Source organism: Myxine glutinosa, chromosome 9 (genome assembly GCF_964187855.1).
Source record: "Myxine glutinosa chromosome 9, kmMyxGlut1.1, whole genome shotgun sequence".
Lineage (NCBI taxonomy): Eukaryota > Metazoa > Chordata > Myxini > Myxiniformes > Myxinidae > Myxine > Myxine glutinosa.
The window spans coordinates 64,995,221-65,014,583 of NC_136269.1; the positions used below are offsets into that span (position 1 = coordinate 64,995,221).

General features: G+C 47.3%; 1 protein-coding gene across 3 annotated transcripts in view; it reads left to right on the forward strand.

Annotated features, from left to right (window-relative positions):
• TTC27 (tetratricopeptide repeat domain 27) overlaps positions 1-19,363 on the forward strand; it is a 169,856-nt gene that overhangs the window by 122,783 nt on the left and 27,710 nt on the right. The window lies entirely within an intron of this gene.

The following is a 19,363-nucleotide window of genomic DNA, read 5'->3' on the forward strand; positions in this document are numbered from 1 at the left end:
CTTATTACTGGTGGTGGTTCTTCTTCTTCATCATGACATACGGAGCATGCTAATTTATGCAAATCTACCTGATTCTAAGTTATCACTACCTCCGACAAACTTAACAATATATATATATATATATATATATATATATATATATATATATATATATATATATATTTATTTATTTATATATATGTATATACACATAATTGTTTTCTTTTTTATTCACAACTTTTCTCTTCTTGTCATAGAAAATGCCTTTGGTATCATCTTTATGATAACTCGGTGGTTTTGGACAAAACAGCAAATATTTTGATTCTTATCTAAAATTATGTCTGTGCCTTGGGGTGAGCAAACCCTTGGGTTTGGTATTGTTACGGATTCGGCCCTTCCGTGGTTGTGGTTTTCATCCACTTATAACATTGCTGGTTATGTATTATTATTCTTATCGGGGTTGGAAGGAAACGGCGATTATTGTTGTTATTATTATTATTATTGTTGTTGTTTTTTTTTGTTTGTTTTTTGTTTTTGTATACAGAATCGAGGCTCGTGAAAGAGCTAACATTTATCAAACAAACAAATCAAACAAACAAGCAAACAAAGTATATAAAAAGGGGAGCGGCAGACAAGATGGGGAGAGAAGGGGAAGCACACAACATTTGAGAGCAGGGACATCGGGAGATGTGTGGGAGGGAGAGGGCTTGGGGGGAGGAAGGGGGGGTGGGGGGGGGTTGGGAGAAGTATAAAACACAAGGACACCAAGGACTTCCAGGAAAGCAGTTGGTATTTCAAAAAGGTGGATTTGGGGTGAAATTAGCGGGGGTAGAAAAGATCAAGGTTTTGGATTGGGGAAGATAAGAGATGGTGCTGAACAGCTGTTTTAAAGACCTGGAGGGAGGAGTGGGATTGAAGAGAGTGAGGGAGTTTGTTCCAGAGGCGGGAGAAAAGAGGAATGAAGGAGTGAAGGTGAGCAGAGAGTCTTGATTTTGGCAGTTTAACCATAAGAGGGTTGCAAGCAGATCTTGTGCAACCTGTAGGAATATTTGGGGGACAGAGCACAGACAGGGCTAGGGGGGCTAGGCCGGAGAGGAGTCGGTAGAAGACGGAAAGACCACCAACCTGCCTGCGGTGAGAAAGTGAAAGGCCCTCGGAGATAGCGTCATCGCGGGAGATTCCAATGATTCTGAACGCTTTGGTTTCAACAGCGTGAAGACGAGCTAGGTGTGAGGCAGGAGCACCAGCCCAGAGGGGAGAGCAGGACTCCATTGAGCTGCGGATGAAAGCCTTGTATGTGGTGAGGATCTCAGGTGTGCCAAGGAAGGACTTCGCACGACGGAGGATGCCCAGTCGGCGACTGGCTTTGGAGGCCAGCTTGGAAATGTGGTTTTCCCAGGAAAGATCATGGCAGATAGTGAGACCCAAAAGCTTGAGTGACAGAACTTCTTGGAGAGGATTATTCAGAAAGTAGATGGGAGGGTTGTCCAGTTGGTCTTTTCGGAGAGACATCGTAAGAGTGTGAGATTTGTCAGGATTGAAAGACATGTTCCACTTGTTTGCCCAGTCTGTGATTTTGTCCAGGTCTGCAGAGAGTGAGGAGGCTGCAGACTGCCGATCTGAGGGATGAGGAATGGAGCGGCAGAGAGTGGAGTCATCAGCAAAGAGATAGAGAGGATTTTCCCGAGAGTCAGAGAGATCATTGATGAAGACCAGAAAAAGCACAGGGCCCAGAACACTGCCTTGGGGAACTCCAGCCTGAACAGGAAGAGGAGATGAGAGAAACCCATTCAGGGCCACACGTTGACTACGACTAGAGAGGAAGTCCGCCAGCCTTACGTGGAGATTTCCATGGATACCAAAGGAGGAGAGTTTGGTGAGCAGAGCGGGGTGCCAGACCGTATCGAAGGCACATGATATGTCGAGGGAGACAGCTCTAATTTCCTGTTTGGCATTGAGGACCTCCATCCATTGTTGAGAAAGCAGAAGCAGCATGCCCAGAGTAGAGTGACCTGGTCTGAAACCAAATTGATGATCAGAGATCAAGCCATTGGCGAAGAGGAAAGATTTCATATCCGAAGCAATGATGGATTCCATGACTTTGCTGATAATTGGGAGAAGTCTGATTGGTCTGTAGTTGCTAGGATCTGTTTTTGCACCTTTTTGTGTAAAGCGGTGATGTTGGCTGATTTCCAAGCAGATGGTAGTTGACCTTGAGCAAAATAGAGGGTGAAGAGAACAGAGAGAGGGAGTGAAAGAGCGGAAGAACAGGATTTTAGGACCCGTGGGCTGATGCCGTCAGGTCCAGTTGCAGAATCACAGTCGAGGGTTGACATAAACTTTTCCACCTTGTCAGGAGGAAAGGACACGGAGTCCAGGAGCAGCTGGGTACGACTGGGTGCGGTGGGTACAGAGAGGGATGGGTTTGGGACACAAGATTTAGGGGCAAACACAGAGTTGAGGCATTCAGCTTTTTCACATGCGGAGTCAGCTGTGTCGCCATTTGAGGTAAGGGAGGGGATGGAGGGGGAACAAACACCAGAAACAGATTTGACCAGACGCCACCAGGATTTGGAAGAGGGAGACAGATAAGAGAGTTCGGTCTTGAGAATGGAGAGATATTGTTTCCTGGCTCTCCTGAGGGTGGACACACACTTGTTTCGGGATTTGTGAAAGGAAATGAGATTTCCTTCCGTTGGATTTGCTTTCCAGGAGACGAAGGCAAGTTGTTTCTGGGCAACAGCCTCACCACAAGATTCCGTGTACCATGGACGGGAGGAAGGGTATGACAACTGAAGACGAGATGGGATAAATCTGTGCATGAGAGAGAGCAATTTACTTTGGAAGAATTCCCAGGATGAGTTGATGTCAGAGGTGGTCGAGATGGGAGACCTGTCCTGATGATTGATGGCTGCTTGAAGACCATGCCAGTTGGCCTGAGTGAAATGCCAGACTCGTCGACGCTGAGCAGGCTCCCTGAGAATGGTAAGAGAGATGTCCACTTTAACAAGCACATGATCAGATGAGCCGATTGGAGCAGAAGAAGAGCAGCAGACATTTTCAGGGAAGTTAGTCATAACCAAGTCCAGAAGAGAAGATGCTCCGTTGACTGAGATCCGGGTCGGGAAATTGACAGATTGTGTCAATCCCAATGAGTCGCAGAAGTCCTTTCCTGAGGAGCCATGGCTGGTGAGAGAGCTACCCACACCCAGCCAACTGGCATGGTGACAATTGAAATCACCACATATGAGGAAGAGAGAGTTGGGATGAGTGGATAGAAGTTGGTCCATATTATCAGACAGCGAGATGTAGATGGAGTCATCACTGTTTGGTGGACGGTACAACACACATATGAACAAGAGGTGGGAGTGAAGGGGAAGCTGTAGCCAGAGGTATTCCTGTGGGTGAGGTGGAGAGAGTGCAGTGCAGGGCGAGTGAGGAAGAGAGTTTTTGATAAAGATAGCAACCCCACCTCCAGGTTCTAAGTTCTTCTAAGTTCTGGTTCTAACTATGATGGTTATTGTTGTTTAAAGGAAATGGTTATTGTGATTAAAAGGTTAAAAGCGCTCATGGTGAAAATGAAACAGGAAATCGGACAGTGCACCGGAAGAGGTCGAGTGAGGAAGAAGAGGCGTGAGGGGAGTGAAAAGACGCGTTTGTAGAAGCTCCGTACCTAGCGTGGTCGAGCGTACATCGCTAGTGAACTTTGAGTCCTTGAAAGGAATATCGTGCGGTTGGTGTTATCGCTGGAGTAGTGAAAAAGCCTGCGAGGTCAGGTACAGGCGTGAGGTTCCGGAGAATCCTTGCCTTGAGGCTTTGGCTCGAGTAAGAGCCGTCCGCAATTTTGGACCTCGTGCGTCGTTCGCTGAAAAAGGTTGCCGTGTCAGCTGGTCTCCCTCTCCGGTGGGCTGCCGGGGATGGGTGTGCACTAAAGCGGCGTCTGAAGATTGCCCTGCGGTTCGTTGACTGAACGGTGATTGTGCACGTCTGGATCGCTTATTTGAGATTCCCTTTCCATGGCCAGTTTGGTGTTGGATTAGACCACGTGACGGTCCATGCCTTGCCTACACCTCCTTTCTCGCCTCATCGCGTCTTCGCCTCATCTCCATTGAGTTATAGAGACATTGAGGGGTTGGGTTCCATTCACTGGGAGTGCTGATCACTGCTGAGCTGGGACTGGGATCAGTGAGTTTATATTACTGAATAAGATGGTACCATCTTAAGATTTTGATTGTCTGGACTGACAATCGTTATTGGTGATGTTATTCCTGTGTGATTTTTAATATATTATTGATTGGTTTATAACCATTGGTGTGGTTTCCTTAGTGATTTCGACACGGAATAAGATATATTTTTCTGCCGTGGCTCCCCCGGGGTTCGGAGGTATGGGAGGTCGGGGAGGAGCACGTAACAGAAATTGGGGGCTCGTCCAATTGACTCATGGGCTCGAAATTGGGTCTGCGTCCCGGGATCTACAATTCCCTAAATTTAGTCCGGGAAAGAATTCCCTAACATTCCCAGAATTCCCAAATTTGGAACTTTTCCGAACATTCCCAAATTTTTGGGGTAAAGAAGGATTCATTTTCGAGGCTCGAAAAATAATTTTTTGGGGGAGATTTCTTGTGTGAAGGTTAACAGGTGTTAACAATAGTCACCACGGAGTTTGACGCAGGGACGTTTGCAGCGACCCCTAGTGAGGCACAGTTCAGAGCATTATTAAGATCGGAACTCTTTAAATTGGCCAAACATTTTAGCTTGGAGGTGTTTGATGATCCAAGTTGATCCAAGGTGTCCAAGTAATATGAAGAAGGCAGAGATGCAGACAGTGGTGATACAATCTCTGGTGGGATTAGGAACATGGACAGAGGTAGCCTTGGATTGGTTACCGGAGGAACAAGAAGATGTGGAGCTCCGGAAACTGGAGATGCAATTGCAGAGCCAGGAAAGGGTAGAAAGGGAAAAAGCAGAGGAATGGAGAGTTACAAGAGAACTCGAGGAAAGAAGAGCAGCACAGGAAAGAGAACTCGAGGAAAGAAGAGCAGCACAGGAAAGAGAACTCGAGGAAAGAAGAGCAGCACAGGAAAGAGAACTCCAGGAAAGGTTAGAAAGGATGAAAGCAGAGGAAAGGAGAGTTGCAAGGGAACTCGAAGCAGAGGAGAAAAAAGCTGAAAGGGAGTTAAAGGCACACGAAATGGCACTTCAGCAGGAAATTAAAGCCAAGGAGCTGGATTTAATTAGAGAACGGGGAGAGGTACCATCCATGCCGACTGGTTCGACAACTAGTCAGAACACCTGGGATGTTGGCAGACATGTGAGGCTGGTTCCACCCTTCAATGAAAAGGAGGTAGCCAATTTTTTTTCACACTTTGAGAAAGTGGCTCAACTGCTAAAATGGCCTGAGGAGACCTGGACCATATTAGTGCAAAGTGTTCTGGTGGGTAAAGCTCAAGATATTTATTCGGCTTTACCGATTGACCAATGTGCAGATTATGAGATAGTGAAGAAAAACATTCTCAAAGCCTATGAATTGGTCCCGGAAGCTTACCGGCAAAAATTCCGGCATGCCAGGAAGAGGGAGAGTGAGACCCATGTGGAGTTTGAGAGAATGAAAGAAAACCATGTTTGATAGGTGGTGTGATTCAAAAGGGGTTGAGAAAGACTTCGAACTATTGCGACAATTGATCCTGGTGGAGGAATTCCAACAGTGTGTCCACGCGGACATTCAAGTACATCTGAATGAATGAATGAATGAATGATCGTTTTAAGGCCATTTTCCCCGCTAGAGCAGGGGTTAGCCTTGCGGGCCCCATGACCATCATGGTTCCCTGTTTGAGGCAATGTTTTTATGGCCGGATGCCCTTCCTGACGCCAACCCTATGTCGCCTCTTACGATGCGCAGGGATACGGTGTACCTATTCTAAACCGGGGTACACACCGGGATCATTCACCCGGCAAGCTGGTACTCAATTTGCCGACCTCGGAAGGATGACAGGCTGAGTCAACCCCCCTGGTGTTAATTCAGCGATCGACCGGGATTCGAACCCAGGATCCTAGGATCCCAAGCCGGCACGCTAGCCGCTTAGCCAACACCAGGCTGCGATGGAAACATCTGGAGGAAATGGAAAGTACCAAAGCTGTATGAGGCAGCAACCATGGCAGATGACTATGCCTTAACACACAGGATGGGGTTCCACAAACCGAACTTCTCGCCTAGACCTAGTCAGGGGAGCTATGGTACATCAGGGGCGGAGAACGAAAGTTCATGGGGGTGGCCTCGAGATGAATATGAGGACCACTCTGATACCACGACTTCTAGAAATCCGAAGACAGCAGTTCCAAGGAAGACTTATTCCCCGGGGGGCTCGAGACAAACCACGAGATTCTCCTCCGGGCCTACTTGCGCTTTTTGCCATAAACCTGGACACTTGATGTCCCACTGTTATGCTCTGGGAAAGGAAAATCAGGAGCGGAGTTCGACTAGTACAACTCCGAATGCAATGGCCAATGTGAGAAATCGCCCTCAAAAGGGTTACCAACCATTTATTTCAGAGGGGTTGGTGTCACTGGGTGGAGACCCGACTAACCGGAGACCTGTTAGGGTGTTGAGGGACACAGGAGCACATCAATCTTTAATGCTGGAAGGCATCTTGCCATTGTCAGAGGAGACGGCAACTGGTGATAGTGTTCGTTTACAGGGGATTGGTGGCTGTGTTAGAGCTCCACTTCATGCCATCCATTTGGAGTCCGATTTGGTGGCAGGACCGGTCACCATAGGTTTACAAGCAACTCTTCCTGTAGAGGGAGTATCTGTTGTTATCAGGAATGATTATGGCCGGTGGTCAAGTTTATGGTAACCCGATGGTTGTTAAAAAGCCCAGTAGGGAAAATAACACCACACCAGTTAGGGATGGCGACAAACGTAGCAAGTTATTTGTAGGTGGACTGAACTTCAAAACAAAGGAAGAAGTTCTGACCTCTGTCTTCAGCAAATATGGACCGCTTTTGGAAGTGCGGTTGGTAAAAGGCAGGGAAACGCACAAGTCAAGAGGGTTTGGCTTTGTCACGTTTGAAAGCACAAAGGACGCCAAAGAGGCAGAGAAGAATTGGAATGGTAAGGATTTGGAGGGTCGGACCATAGCCGTAGAGAAGGCAGGCCGTAGGTGGCGAGGGGGCTACAGAGGAGGACCTCGGAGTAGTGATGGTGGCCGCAATCGATATTATTATGGAGGCTTCCAGAGTTATGGCAGCTCCCGAAGGAAGGATTATCCGAGCAGTGGCCGAGAAGGAGGCCGCTATTCATGTGACTACCGTGACAAGTGGTCCAACCGTGATTGTTCGGAAAGTTAGAAAGAGTTGAAGCACTGAATGCTGCGGAGCAGCCGAGCCAAGATTCCTACACGGATTAACCGTGAACGCCACGTTCCTAAAGGCGTCCATGTAGTGAACTTCCCTACACGGATTAACCGTGAACTCCACGTTCCTAAAGGCATCCATATAGTGAACCTTCCTACACGGACTCACCGTGAACTCCACGTTCCTAAAGGCATCCATGTCGTGAATATGTCCAGGCCTCACCACCCAACCACCATGGAACCTGGCCCTCAGCTCGGCCTCCCGGAAAAAGTGCTATCGATTTGCTTGACTTTGGATTTTTGATCAACCCCATAACCTTCATTCAAAAGAAACTAAAAGTAAAAATCAGAGGTTGATGAGATGGAGTTTGGCTTTGCAGGGGTTCAACTGGGAAATTGAACATTTAAAGGGCAGGGACAATGTCGTTGCTGATGCTTTGTCCAGAGTGAATTAACGTTGGAAATCTCTGTGGGTTGTGTGAAATTTTGTTGCTTTATTTTTGGAAATAATGATTATTGTGGTTCACGGGAATTGATGATTTGGGTGGTGAGTTTACTTTGTTTCTTTACAGAGTTTGCCTACAAAGAAAGTTTTCGCTGTGTTCAAACTTTCTTTCTTGATGGGGGGAAGTGTTACGGATTCGGCCCTTCCGTGGTTGTGGTTTTCATCCACTTAATACATTGCTGGTTATGTATTATTATTCTTATCGGGGTTGGAAGGAAACGGCGATTATTGTTGTTATTATTATTATTGTTGGTTCTAAGTATGATGGTTATTGTTGTTTGAAGGAAATGGTTATTGTGATTAAAAGGTTAAAAGCGCTCATGGTGAAAATGAAACAGGAAATTGGACAGTGCACCGGAAGAGGTCGAGCGAGGAAGAAGAGGCGTGAGGGGAGTGAAAAGACGCGTTTGTAGAAGCTCCGTACCTCGCGTGGTCGAGCGTACATCGCGAGTGAACTTTGAGTCCTTGAAAGGAATATCGTGCGGTTGGTGTTATCGCTGGAGTAGTGAAAAAGTCTGCGAGGTCAGGTACAGGTGTGAGGTTCCGGAGAATCCTCGCCTCGAGGCTTTGGCTCGAGTAAGAGCCGTCTGCCATTTTGGACCTCGCACGTCATTCGCTGAAAAAGGTTGCCGCGTCAGCTGGTCTCCCCGTCCGGTGGGCTGCCGGGGATGGGTGTGCACTCAAGCGGCGTCTCAAGATTGCCCTGCGGTTCGTTGACTGAATGGTGATTGTGCACGTCTGGATCGCTTATTTGGGATTCCCTTTCCACGGCCAGTTTGGTGTTGGATTAGACCACGTGACGGTCCATGCCTTGCCTACACCTCCTTACTCGCCTCATCGCGTCTTCGCCTCATCTCCGTTGAGTTATAGAGACATTGAGGGGTTGGGTTCCATTCACTGCTGAGCTGCTGCTGAGCTGGGACTGGGATCAGTGAGGTCATGTTACTTTATAAGATGGTACCATCTTAAGATTTTGATTGTCTGGACTGGCAGTCGTTATTGGTGATGTTATACCTGTGTGATTTTTAATATATTGTTGTGGAAATGAGAATTGTGTTTTTTTATTGTTGTAAAAATATCACCCTCCTTCCTCCAGTTGTTGTGTATAAAGGTCAAAGGGTGTCCCTTAGTTAGGTCATGTACAATCACGTTAGCCAATCATAGATTTCCTCCTTGTTGGTAGTTATTTCCTTATTCTGTGTATTAGGTTAAGGCTTTGTCTTCCATTAATTAATACTCCATTGCACCGAATTCAAATAGATAGATCCCCTTTTTCAAATTCCCCCAAAGCCTTTATTACCAACTGCATTTGCCTCCATTGAGCACGTGGTCGGCTCGGAGAAGAAAGGCGTGTCTCCACCTCGTCATCGGAGGGTGGGGCCAGGAGAGCCCCTACAACCAACCAAGCACGAGGGGTTTGGCTTGAGAGGGCGTAGGAAGAGCAATCTGGGAGGTTCGGGAAGGTTCAAGAGGGGGGGCTTATATAACCCGCGGGAGACGCCCCCACCTCAGATGAGTCCAGATGAGCTACGGAGATGAGATACAGAGGATGAGCGCTTAAAAAGCACGCGACGCACCTGAGACGAGCTGCGTGATCGAGGAGAGGAGAGAGGGATGTCCCATGAGCTTTAAACCACCGCAGCTTTGAGCTTCGACGGCAGTTTTCGACCGTGATCGAGAAGGAACGGCGGCTGCTGAACGTGCCGATCGAGAAGGGGGCGGCGGCTGCTCACTCCCGGCCCGACCGTGCTCCGGTTCCAGTTGGACCTTCCCCTCCTTCCAGCCAATCGTTCCTGCCTTCATTCCCCAGTCGTGTAAGTGTGCTCGTAGTTTGTCTTTTGTCTTGTCCTGGGGTACTAAGTAAGACTGAATAGGTAAGCTAAGGTGCACTGTGTCCGCTTCTTCTTCTTCTGTTTTTATTTTATTATCCTTCCTCCTCCTTGGTTGCTTTCAATTGTGTAAATAGTAAATAAATCATATTTGTATTTCTTACCCTTTGCCTTTCTTTCCTCTACATCCGTCGTTGTTGTCTTTTCCCTCATTGGACACCTGTGGCACGATTTTGGCCAACGTTTCAGGATCGGGTTAGTCTTGGTAACAGTTCGTGCCGCGGTTGCTAAACACCGCTCGGCAATCAATTAACATCTGTCCGCGGTACGAACGGGGCTGTGCACCGGCCTTTCCGGAGGTCGCGGTGCAGCTTCAGGGACCGCGTCGGTCAGTCACAAACGAGGGGACTAATCCCCCCTCAAAGGGGAACCATAGGCCGACGTTGGGTTCCGCAACAATATTATTGGTTGGTTTATAACCATTGGTGTGGTTTCCTTTGTGATTTCGACACGGAATGAGATATATTTTTCTGCCGTGGCTCCCCCGGGGTTCGGAGGTATACCGAGACCAGAAGGTCGGGGAGGAGCATGTAACAGTATGAAAAAAAGACCAATTAAAGTCGAATCAAACCAGAAACTGCACACTTTGCATTGGATCAGCTAAATTGTCAATCACTTTTTGTCAGGACCGATGAACAAATGTTTATGAAAACTGGAAAGCTGTGGAAACACCTTCAAATCATTTTAGACAAACAGCCTTTAGCAATAATATGTGACATTCAATTAATGACTCGTGTTAGTGATGTATACATTTGTTTTCAATGCACCTGTGACTCGAACGAGCAAATTTACGGGCAAAGATTTTTCTCAAACCTTGGACTTGCAAGTGGCTAGCATTTCATCCTTACCTGTTTGCCTGTGGTCCTCACCATGGTGATGTGGTGAATCATCTTAAAATTTCATAAGGATCGATAAACCACTCAAAAGTTACAGATAAAAAGGTACACACAATCTAATATTTATGAGCACATGTTTCATGGATTTGAACCTTGGTCTTTCATTTTACTTTTTCAAAGCTGACCAACTACAACATTTGTGTCACCAGTGTACAACAAATCCATTGTACCTGAGATTACGATAAATTGTTTAGTTTTTCCATCGTTTTGGTAAAAAAAATAATGTTGTACCTGAATTGGATTTTATGGCTTTGCTTCCAACATTTATTCATTACTTTGTCATTTCTCATGAGGCAATTGGAGGAGGGGAGGACTGAATCGATCCCAAAGTTTTGATAAATCACTCCCAATGCAGCTGGAAAAAGAATACTCGCATCGTAGATGTTTGACATTTCATGGAGTTACCATGGGATATGCATTTGACCTGTGGTGCTGGTGTAGAATGTGAAGAATACCATGGACTGTGAGGAATAACAAAAGTCTGAATTGAGTCAAGTACAAAAAGGTTACTCAGCATTATAGATGAACAGCAAGATCGCCTCGAGGTACACACACTCACCTCTGAGCTAAGCTGTGCTGGGTTTGAATCTCGGCCCAGCTATAAGCTGTCGTATGGTGTTTCACAGGCAAGGTGAGTCATCGATGTGTGTGCCGTCCCTAGGATGGACGTTAAATCGGCGTCTCATCTGCCGGTATTAGTTGGTGGACGGTAAATATCCCATGGTGTCCTTGGTTAAGAGGAGGTGAGTTATCGCCAGCACCCTGTCCATTTTTTTTTTTTTTTTTTTTTTTTTTGGATACTGAATCGAGGCTCGTGAAAGAGCTAACATTTACTTCACAAACAAATCAACCAGACAAACAAAACACACAAAAAGAGGGAGCGGAAAACAAGATGGGGAGAGAAGGGGAAGCACACAAACACAACATTTGAGAGCAGGGAGATGTGTGGAAGGGAGGGGGCTTGGGGGGAGGAGGCGTGGGAATGGGGGGGGGGTGGAGGGAGAAGTATAAAACACCAGGACACCAAGGACTTCCAGTACAGAAGTTGGTATTTCAAAAAAGTGGAATTGGGGTGAAATTAGCGGGGGTAGAAAAGATCAAGGTTTTGGATGGGGGAAGATAAGAGATTGTGGTGAACAGCAGTTTTAAAGACCTGGAGGGTGGAGTGGGATTGAAGAGAGTGAGGGAGTTTGTTCCAGAGGCGGGAGAAGAGAGGAATGAAGGAGTGAAGGTGAGCAGAGAGTCTTGATTTTGGCAGTTTGACCATAAGAGGGTTGCAGGCAGATCTTGTGCGACCTGTAGGAATATTTGCGGGACAGAGCCCAGAGAGAGCTGGGGGGGCAAGGCCAGAGAGGAGTCGGTAGAAGATGGAAAGACCACCAACCTGCCTGCGGTGAGTGAGTGAGAGGCCCTTGGAGTTAGCTTCATCACGGGAGATTCCAATGATGCTGAATGCTTTGGTTTCAACAACGTGAAGACGAGCTAGGTGTGAGGCAGGAGCACCAGCCCAGAGGGGAGAGCAGTATTCCATTGAGCTGCGGATGAAAGCCTTGTATGTGGTGAGGAGCTCAGGTGTGCCAAGGAAGGACTTTGCACGACGGAGGATGCCCAGTCGGCGACTGGCTTTGGAGGCCAGATTTGAAATGTGGTTTTCCCAGGAAAGATCATGGCAGATAGTGAGACCCAAAAGCTTGAGAGACAGAACTTCTTGGAGAGGATTATTCAGAAAGTGGATGGGAGGGTTGTCCAGTCGGTCTTTTCGGAGAGACATCGTAAGAGTGTCATCAACAACAAATGCCTCATCCTGAACGAATACATCCTGGATAACAAACTGGACTTTCTCTGTCTCACCGAAACCTGGCAACAACCTCTGGACTACTACACACTTAACCTCACCACACCCAATGGATATTCCTACGTCAATAAACCACGCTCGGAGGGCCGAGGTGGTGGAATTGCCGTTATCCACCGTCAAGACATCAAGACCAACCTCATCTCCATCTCATCTGCTCCATCATTTGAACACCTGGCTTTAAAACTCTCTGGTCACACGCAGTCAGTCATGGCTGTCGTCTACCGCCCTCCCAAACCACACCCATCATTCCTGTCTGACTTCTCCTACTTTCTGACCCAGCTATGTTCCCTCTCCCCCTCAATCCTCCTCCTTGGTGATTTCAATATCCACATGGACTCCACTGACTCCACAATAACCACTGACTTCACTGATTTACTCACCTGCTTTAACCTCACTCAACATGTCGACTTTCCTACCCATATCCGTGGTCACATTTTGGACCTTGTCTGCTCCACTGGATTAAATTTGCACCATCTCTATGGCTCCGACCTCACCCTCTCTGACCACTTAGCCATCACTCTGACCATCAACATCCCCGCCCCAACACCAAGGCATTATCGCACAATCAACTTCCGTAAGCTAAACGCTCTTTCACCTACCTCATTCTCATCCACCCTCTCTGAAAAAATGTCCACTTCTCCCTTCATTGACCTCCACACCCCTTCCGACCTCACTGACTACTACAACCACACTCTCTCCTCCTGCCTTGACCAGCTTGCACCTGTAAAAACCAAAACAGTTTCTTTCACCCATTCTGCTCCCTGGTTTACCCCTGAACTCCACCTGATGAAAACTCGTGCTCGCCAACTTGAAAGACTCCGCAATAAAACGGGTCTCACAGTTCACTCCCAAGCCTACAAGGACCACATACAACACTACAAAGATGCCCTCTCCCACGCCCGCTCTGCCTACTACTCTCAAATTATCCACTCTGGCTCCGGAAATCCAAAAGCACTCTTCTCGACAATAAACAAACTCCTCCGCCCCCTGAACACCACCACCCAGTCATTCACAGTAGACAACTGCATCTCCTTCCTCTCTTTCTTCCAACGCAAAATTGACAACATCTACAACAGCTTGACCACCGCCGCACCCGCTCCCCCTCCAACCACCTGCCCCCCCTTGTCCTGCCATCCCCTGTCTCGGTTCTCCCCAATCTCCCCTACTGACCTCTCTGAACTCCTCATAGGAATGAAAACTGCCACCTGCACTCTTGACCCCATCCCCTCCAGCTTTGTCAAAGCCTCCCTCCCTGCTCTCTCTCCACTTATCATTGCAACAATAAACTCCTCCCTGTCTACAGGCATCGTCCCACCTTCCCTCAAAATTGCTGCTGTTACCCCCATTCTAAAAAAACCTGGTCTAAACCCTGACACCCTAAACAACTTCAGACCCATCTCCAACCTACCCTTTCTGTCAAAAGTTTTGGAACGCGCTGTAGCCACTCAACTCAAACATCATCTCTCTGCCAATAACCTGTATGAAACATTCCAATCCGGATTCCGCTCCAACCACAGTACTGAAACTGCTCTCCTCAAAATCACCAACGACCTTCTCCTCTCCTCTGACGCTGGCAACCTCAACATTCTCGTCCTCCTCGACCTCAGCGCTGCCTTTGACACCATCGATCACACTATCCTCCTCACCCGACTTGAATCCACCTTTAACGTTACCGGCACTGCCCCCTCTTGGATTAAATCATACCTCTCTGACAGATGCCAGTTCATCTCCATCAATAACTGCAAATCCCCCACTGCTCCCCTCCCCCAAGGTGTCCCCCAAGGTTCAGTTCTTGGCCCCCTCCTCTTCATCCTTTACCTGTCCCCGCTCGGTCACTTAATCCGCCGTCATGGTCTCCAATTCCACTGCTTCGCCAATGACATCCAGCTTTTCATCTCCACCAAGTCCGTCTCCACCGACACCCACTCTATCCTGACAAACTGCATCACTGAAATAAAATCCTGGCTTCAAATCAACTTCCTCAAGCTTAACTGTGATAAATCTGAAATAATCATCATTGGCCCAAAAACGCTCACAAAATCCACCCATAACTTTGCCCTCAACATCGACGGTATCCCAGTATCCACCTCCCCTCACATCCGGAATCTTGGCGTCATCTTTGACCAAACCCTTTCCTTCGACAAATACACTAAACAGATCACAAAGTCAGCCTTCTTTCACCTGAAAAACATTGCCCGTCTCCGCTCATCCCTCTCCTCCACGGCTGCAGAAACCCTCATCCACGCCTTCATCACCTCCCGTCTGGACTACTGCAATAGCCTCCTCTATGGTTCACCCTCAAAAATCACCAATAAACTCCAATACATTCAGAACTCCGCTGCCCGTCTACTCACCCATTCCCGGACCCGTGACCACATCACCCCCGTCCTTTACAAGCTTCACTGGCTCCCCATCCCCCAGAGAATCCAGTACAAAATCCTCCTCTTGACATACAAAGCCCTCCATAACCTGGCCCCATCCTACCTGGCTGACCTCCTCTCCAGACACACTCCCACCCGCAACCTCCGCTCTGCTGGTACCAACCTCCTGACCCCCTCCATCCGGACCAAATTCAGATCCTGGGGGGACAGGGCCTTCTCCATCGCTGCTCCCACCCTCTGGAACTCACTACCTCACACCATCAGAGACTCCTCCTCACTCACCACATTCAAAACATCACTAAAGACCCACCTGTTCAACACTGCATTCAACATTCAACCCACAGCATTTAACCCCTGACTATCCCTTCTCCTTCTCCCTCCTTTTGCTTTAAATATTTCCCTATTGATTCTTGTCTTTTTGCAATTGTTGTTTTCATGTATTGTTATGCATTATGTTTGCCACTCTGTCAAAGCGCCTTTGGGCTTCTGGAAAAGCGCTATACAAAATAAATGAATTATTATTATTATTATTAAGAGTGTGAGATTTGTCAGGATTGAAAGACATGTTCCACTTGTTTGCCCAGTCTGTGATTTTGTCCAGGTCTGCAGAGAGTGAGGAGGCAGCAGACTGCCGATCTGAGGGATGAAGAATGGAGCGACAGAGAGTAGAGTCATCAGCAAAGAGATACAGAGGATTTTCAAGAGAGTCAGAGAGATCATTGATGAAGACCAGAAAAAGCACAGGGCCCAGAACACTGCCTTGTGGAACTCCAGCCTGAACAGGAAGAGGAGATGAGAGAAACCCATTCAGGGCCACACGTTAACTACGACTAGAGAGGAAGTCCGCCAGCCATGCGTGGAGATTTCCATTGATACCAAAAGAGGAGAGTTTGGTGAGCAGAGCGGGGTGCCAGACCGTATCGAAGGCACGTGATATGTCAAGGGAGACTGCTCTAATTTCCTGTTTGGCATTGAGGACCTCCATCCATTGTTGAGAAAGCAGAAGCAGCATGTCCAGAGTAGAGTGTCCAGGTCTGAAACCAAATTGATGATCAGAGATCAAGCCATTGGAGAAGAGGAAAGATTTCATATCTGAAGCAATGATGGATTCCATGACTTTGCTGATAATTGGGAGAAGGCTGATTGGTCTGTAGTTGCTGGGATCTGTTTTTGCACCTTTTTTGTGCAAAGCGGTGATGTTGGCAGATTTCCAAGCAGATGGAAGATGACCTTGAGCAAAAGAGAGGGTGAAGAGAACAGAGAGAGGGAGTGAAAGAGCGGAAGAACAGGATTTTAGGACCCGTGGGCTGATGCCGTCAGGTCCAGTTGCAGAATCCGAGTCGAGGGTTGACAGAAACTTTTCCACCTTGTCAGGAGGAAAGGACACAGAGTCCAGGAGCAGCTGGGTACGACTGGGTACGGTGGGTACAGAGAGGGATGGGTTTGGGACAGAAGATTTAGAGGCAAACACAGAGTTGAGGCATTCAGCTTTTTCACGCGCGGAGTCAGCCGTGTGGCCATTTGAGGTGAGGGAGGGGATGGAGGGGGAACAAACACCAGAAAGAGATTTGACCAGACGCCACCAGGATTTGGAAGAGGGAGACAGATAAGAGAGTTCGGTCCTGAGAACGGAGAGATATTGTTTCCTGGCTCTCCTGAGGGTGGACACACACTTGTTTCGGGCTTTGTGAAAGGAAATGAGATTTCCTTCCGTTGGATTTGCTTTCCAGGAGACGAAAGCAAGTTGTTTCTGGGCAATAGCCTCACCACAAGAATCCGTGTACCATGGACGGGAGGAAGGGTAAGACAACAGAAGACGAGATGGGATAAATCTGTGCATGAGAGAGAGCAGTTTGCTTTGGAAGAATTCCCAGGAAGAATTTATGTCAGAGGCAGTAGAGATGGGAGACCAGTCCAGATGATTGATGGCTGCTTGAAGACCGTGCCAGTTGGCCTGAGTGAAATGCCAAACATTGTTATTGTTTGTTGTTTGTTGATCGTCAATGGCGTGTGTAGTGAGAAAAAAATAAAACAATGAAGTTTGGAGATCCATTTACTTTGATTTATAACTGAGAAAACCAAAATGAAATACTTCAACATCAAAGATATCTAGTTGCATTTACTGAAATATTCCATAAATCGATGTTGCATTGGCTATTATTTGTGTGATAGGAATAAACAGGGTGTTCCAAAAAGACATGGTCAACTTTGTTTGTTAATATTGTCGCGTTCCTGGCGATTAAAATCTTTCCAAGAAACGGATAGCCGAACAAGCTGTTACTCCAAGGCGTTCATCAAATGTGGCGGAGTTAAAACACGTGGAGAGGGGAAGGGGAGGAGGATGAGGGGGATGCTGAAGAGTGCTTACCTGCACGGATCCCACCGGCAGTCCTCAAACCTGCAATAAATAAACTCAAACGAACCGGATTTAAAATGTACAAAAATGCCAGTTTATTAAAGGGAATTCCGGTAATACAAAATAAAACGCGCGATAATAAATCATGCCCTAAATTGGGATGTCCCCACAAACAGACCTGAAAACACGGACACAGGGAAAGGTAAATGAAAATAAATATGTGGGTTATTTCATGCACTTAGCTCTGATCACTGGTTGGGGGTGGGAGGGGGGCCTCGTCAAGAATCATCAGCCCCGAGCGCGCAGTCCGGACCCGGCTCCGTTCTTGGCGGGAAGAAGGCCGCAGTTCGCTCGTTCGCGCGCTGCTGGGCCTCACCGAGCGTCCTCTCACTCCTGGCCTCGTCGAGCGTGAAGCGAACAGGAGTTATTGCGCAGCTCCTCGTTCCCAGCTCTTGGTTTGCAACTCGGCCTCCTCACAATCCCCAGCAAGGTCTCGGCACACTGTCGCCGGCACCGAGGTCCAGAACGTAAAGAAAGGGGGAGAATCGTCGGCACACAACCGTCTTCACCAAAGTCCAGACCCAAGCGAGAAAATGGATGCCGCGCTAGTATTTTGTCCGCGCCACTCTGACGTCATCAGTCCTCTTTACCAATCAGCCAGTCTCATATTTTCAAACCTCTGTCACTCAATGCCCCGACCAATCATGGCTCTCTAGGGTGTGGCCTTCGGCCTGCCTGTCCTTGTGGTGATGTAGCGGCTGCGGCACCTGCGGTATTGTTCATGCCTGGCTCCCGGTGGTTTTATTATTAATTAGTTTAAATGTGGGATTCTGGCCCTACGTGTGGTTCGGTGCCAAAAAAGACAAAGGGATAAATCACCGAGGGAAAGACATACAGGGAATTAACATAATCCCTGAGCTAGTTAACATGCCCCATTCCTCATGGGGACGAAGATACACCTTAATCCGCCATCCGGGCTAAACAAATTCCCTACTTATTACATGGTGGTTCTTCTTCTTCATGACACTCGGTGCACACTAATCTATACAAATCTACCTGGTCTAAAGTCATCACTGCCTACCCCCTACAAACGTAACAATATATTTTGAACCACAAATGATACAATGATACCCTTTGTTTTATATGAGAAAGAATCTCATAAAGTTTTTATTTTCAGGTCTGGTGGTTTAATGTAAAGAATGGTGGCTCCACAAGAGAAAGCTCAGTTCGTCGAAAGGTTCATCCAGATGAGATTCGATACACAAGTTCAGCGTAATTTCCGTACAAGGTATGGAAGGAATCCGCCATTCCAGATTATTATCAGAGAATGGTACAAGGGGTTTAAGGAGACTGGAAGTTGTGAGAAACGGTAAAGTACCGGACGACCAAGCACAAATGCAGCAGATGTTGAACGAGTGCATGGATCATTTCAACAAAGTCCCAGAAAATCAATCCGACATGCATCCAGAGAACAGGGACTACCAACCACCACTGTACACAGGATTTTGCATAAAAGACTGAAGCTTTATGTCTATAAGGTGCAGATTCTGCAGGAACTCAAAGCAAATGACAGATCCAAACACAAGGCATTTGCCTTGGAAGTGCTCAGTCGCATAGAGGATGACGAAGATTACCTGAAAAGGTCATGTTCACAGACAAAGCTTGCTTTCACGTATCAGGGAAAGTCGACCGGCACAATGTGAGGATCTGACTCTTTTTTTTTCTCCACAATCACCAGACTTTTTTTTTTATCTTGATTTTTTTTCTGTGTTGGTTTGTCAAAAGATGTTCTCTTCAACACCAAGGTGGCAAACCTGCAGGATCGTTGTTCTTGGATCACAGCTGCATGCGCAATGGTGGACACAAACATGCTGAGCCGAACATGGCAAGGACTCGTGTACCGCCTTGATGTCCTGCGCGTTACAAACGGAGCTCACATTGAAGTGCATTGATGGTGTGCACAAAACTTTGAGTTTCTGTATCATATAAACCAAAGGGTATCGTTGTATCATTTGTGGTTCTAAATATATTAACAACTTAAGTTGTCTGGGTCTTTTTGGAACACCCTGTGCTGTATATATTTCAAACTATATAACACTTTGGAGAGGTTCCAAAAATCATTGTAACATGTTGCACAGCAAGCTGCTTGG